This window comes from Mercurialis annua, linkage group LG5, assembly GCF_937616625.2.
Source record: "Mercurialis annua linkage group LG5, ddMerAnnu1.2, whole genome shotgun sequence".
NCBI classification, from domain to species: Eukaryota; Viridiplantae; Streptophyta; class Magnoliopsida; order Malpighiales; family Euphorbiaceae; genus Mercurialis; species Mercurialis annua.
This window is the reverse complement of record NC_065574.1, coordinates 46,765,448-46,769,695: the sequence shown is the minus strand read 5'-3', so window position 1 is coordinate 46,769,695 and position 4,248 is coordinate 46,765,448. Positions and strand designations below refer to the sequence as shown.

General features: G+C 31.6%; 1 long non-coding RNA gene across 5 annotated transcripts; it reads left to right on the top strand.

Moving 5' to 3' along the window:
* Window positions 1-467: 467 nt before the first annotated feature.
* Window positions 468-3,977, top strand: LOC126683150 (uncharacterized). Of its 5 annotated transcripts, none has more exons than XR_008790863.1 (9): window positions 468-1,004; window positions 1,099-1,152; window positions 1,952-2,130; window positions 2,302-2,544; window positions 2,860-2,929; window positions 3,028-3,193; window positions 3,395-3,518; window positions 3,641-3,719; window positions 3,804-3,977. It is a non-coding gene; the product is annotated as an uncharacterized LOC126683150 (long non-coding RNA). The 5 variants fall into 5 exon arrangements; XR_008790861.1 differs by having other exon boundaries at window positions 469-1,004; window positions 1,860-2,130; XR_008790862.1 differs by having other exon boundaries at window positions 471-1,152.
* Window positions 3,978-4,248: the final 271 nt, after the last annotated feature.

The following is a 4,248-nucleotide window of genomic DNA, read 5'->3' as shown; positions in this document are numbered from 1 at the left end:
CCACTACCACATAAGTCACTTTCAGCAACAGCAGCATAGCAACACTTTCAATTTTGTTGCAATAGTATATATATGGCAACAGAAAGGTTAGGGTTAAAAACTGTTGCACAGAAATTAACAAAATTCATAAATTTACAACATAAGGCAACATCTAAGGAAAACTGCTGCATTAACTTAAGAAAATGCAACAGTTAAACGGAATATAGCAACACTTTTGAACTGTTGTCTTATCTTAAATATAAAATACTTTAATTATAATATTTTATTAAAATGGGGAAATATTTTATTATACTTTTCATTAAAATAGCTCAAAATCACTCTCTCAAATTTTAAATCAAAATCTGAAAATGAAGTTTTAGAGTTCATGACCCATTTTTTTACCATTCATAATAGTTTATCGTTCGGACATAACATAAATTATTAATAAAGATCAACTTTTGAATTCAATTTAGTCAAACAAAGTTGATAGATTTTAAAAACTTCAAACCGATTTTTTTAAAAAAAAATTATCAGGAACAGATTTTCAATTCTTATTTTGTGCTCTCATTTTCTCTTTTCTAGGGTTTCAACAGCAGCAACAACCTTCATCAACCTCCTCCGCCTCTACTGCTGTGAAATCCAATCGCCATCTGTTACTTCAATTGAGCATGAGATTCAGCTCTTGCGGTTACCAATCATCTAAACTCAAATACATTTCTTTTTCCCGCAGTCTTGATGCTTTGCTGAGGAAGAAGGTCCATTGCAATTTCAGCACCGGTTTTGCTACTCTTAGGTTTTCAATCATTTGATTTTTATTTTGATTTAAACTTTGATTTTGATTTTGATTTTGATTTTGATTTCAATTTCAATTTCAATTTCAATTTTGATTTCAGTTTCAATTTCAACTTTGATTTTGATTTTGATTTCAATTTTGATTTTATGATCTTGATTTTGCTTTTATTTTTTAAGATGCTTTCCATTTTGATTTTGACAATGTTGCTTCAGCTGTTAATGTAGCAGACGAGGTATGTTTCATTGTATCATTAATTTATTATCATTAATTGTCACTTTTAAGTGCTATTTCTCATCCAATATCACTTATCATGATGAATTATACAGGGAGGAGCTACTCATGTAGCTATAACTTGTAACCGAGAACTAGTGAAGCTTCCGGTAATTTGCTTTTTTTGCCGATTTATATCTCGTCATTTTAATTTCAACTATATAATTTGTTTCTTTGCCGATTTATATCTCGTCATTTTAATTTCAACTATCAGCTCTTATAGTCATATATGATATCTGAATGTTATACAAGTGGACATATGGAACTATATGTTTCATTTTATAACACAGAAATTGTTTTCTCCATAGAACAAGTATGAACAAAAGTAAGTCTAGTTGCAGCTTATTGAGTGCTCACAGTTCCTATAAGTAATGTAGATATTAAGTTAGCTTTAGCTTCTTCTATGGAGATATAATTACTTGCTCTATTAAAAATTATTTTAAATTGACAATGAATGCATTCCTATATACATTGATCAATGATTGAATATTTGAATTAGACATATTGTTTTTGGCTTAAAATGATAAAATGATAGTTACATTTGTGCTCTTTACTTGAAAATCAATTTTAGGTATAAAGATGCTTTAGATTACATGTCTAAAGTTCCATGTTTTTAGATCTTAATGGATATTGTTTTTCTGTCAAAAAAGTGAATCAAAATTATTTATTATCTTTTCTTTCAAATGTTGGATTACTTGTATTTTCTGAGAATAAATTAGATTTGGCCTCCATCCACCCCAATCATAGGCGGGATTTGATCTTTAAATCTTTCGGCGTATTTTTCCTTTGATGGCTTGAAGTTATTCATTGCTGACAGTATGGTGACAGAGAGGGCACATATCTTAGCTAAGACGACTGTGCCAGATTTCGCCTTCTTTCAAAAAATTTGTAAGCATGTTTGGTCCGCAGGAAAAGTATAAAACTTGAGACTAGTCCTACAAGAGAAATGCAACCCCAGGCTATGAAGGTCTTCAATTAGCATTTCCTTCCCATGCACACCAATTCTTTCCCCAACAGCGTCTCCAGCAGGTTGGTGCTTCCGCATTGGCGTTGTATACAAGAGCTGCAAAGTACACCTTGCTGCATTGGTAAACTTTCAAATCCTTAATTTATTTCAGTTTGTTAAATTAGTTTGATTTCCAAATCATGAATTTGGTTCAATTCTGTTTGATTTTTCAGTTCTGTTTAGTCTTGAATTAAAAATATAATGTTCAATTTCTGTAGAAACTGAATCGAACTCGTTTCATTGGTTGATGCAGGTTGAAATCCCCTCTCTTTTTGTTGCCTTGATCTTCGAGAACTGTGAACTTCCGTATGCAAATCATGGACATGTTATTCTAGTTGACCTTTCTCTAATCTTGTTTTATCGTATTAGCAGCTCGGAAATTCACTGTTTGGTTGACATACCAGCTGGCCATAAGCTACCTTCTTTTTACAATGGTGACATGGCTACTTATTTGAATGGATAACGACAAGAAGTCCAAAATTACCGAGATGATCAGGTAATTTTTAAAGTCGGATTGCTACATTTTTAGCACTTTTTATTGTCAGTCTATTTGCATTACTTATTAATGTAATCTGATTAAATATATGTAAGTTAGTTTTTGAATAATTTATTGTCTTCAAGCTAATGTGATTAAATATTAGAAATCTTAAGACCTGTTTTATATGCTTTAACAATGCATCTGTGCTTTTTATCTCCATCTTAAACACATTTAGAATCTTTATTACCCTGCACTAATATTTGATGGCATGGATATAGGCTAATTTGTAAATTGGTTATTAAAAACTAACAAATATAAGTGGTATTTTTTCAGCGTAAGGTCCTGTTGGAAGTGGTGAAGGAAACTGTATTGTCCCATCTTTACAAGAAAATGTCCACCACATGTAAGGATGTCTCTAGATATTTAATTGATTCTTGTACTAATTGAAAGTCAGTTCATGAAATATGATCCATTAAAGTACGAAATGCATCTCATTTTCAGGTTTAAGTGGTTGGCTTGCTTTGTTAAACTCATGAGAAAGAAAGCACGCATAAACTGCTTCGAAGAGTTGCTGTCAGTGGTGGCGCTTTTGCTAGTAAAAATGTAACCAAAGTTCATATTCCAATGCAATGAACTGCTACGGAGAATAAAAGAGTGCCCTGCTTAAGTGAGTTTTTAATTTTTAGTAGCTCTTCAAACCATGTTTAGAATTTTTACTTTTCTTTTATGTCTCCCGCATATTTCTCATTGCTGGACTGCCTAAAGCTACCAAGAAGCTTAAGTGTGTTCATATATGCAGTAAATTTCATGATTGAACTTTGTTAAAAGAAAGTTTTTTATTGGTTCATGTTTGTCTTTAAACATTCAGATCCTTGCTGCGATTAACATGGACGATCAAGAACTCACAGAAAGCATGAAAAAGCTTTTGATTGTCATGCAAAGACTGGATAACAAAATTGCTCCGATGATAGAAGCAGATGGAGAACTAAGAGGTAAAACCTAAACAGAGGACTTGCATTGTTATGGCACTAGTTGCTTATATAAGATAAAGTGACTAAATATTTGATGCGATCTCTTGATGATTCTACAATGGCCTAAAACATAGTGGATGCAGGTATGCTGATATATACACCTCTAAGGTCTCGAATTTCCTAAACTATACACCATTGATGTACTTCAACTCGCAGGCAGAGGTACGATACCTTCAGTTTAGTTAAAGTGGCGTGCAGTTTATTAAGTATTGAGCTGAAATTGAATAATATTGTTTTCATTTGCAGACGTTGGTTCAATTTTGAGTGACAGCTTCTCTAGTGGCAGAAAAGGCGCTCATGTTTAGTAGTATAATCGTTATTTTTGATGAATATTTTGGTGAACATTTTCTGTTTGTGATGTAATGGATGGATGGAATATTTTCCAATTTTAGATTTTATGAATATTTTCCGTTTTTTAAATTTGGGCGAATATTTGTTGTTATTCCATTTTAGTGAATGTTTTCCGTTTCTTAATTGAGCGAATAATTTTAATTTCTGCTTTTAATTTATATTCTTCAAATATAAACTGTTGCATTTTCTATATAAACCGTTGTTTAAAGTTTTAGTCAAACCATTGCATATTATATATGAGTGTTGCCTAAGTACTATCCAAATTGTTGCCTTATAAAATATAAATGTTGCTTAAAGTACAATACAAATCGTTGCCTTATAAAAAATAAATGTTGCCTAA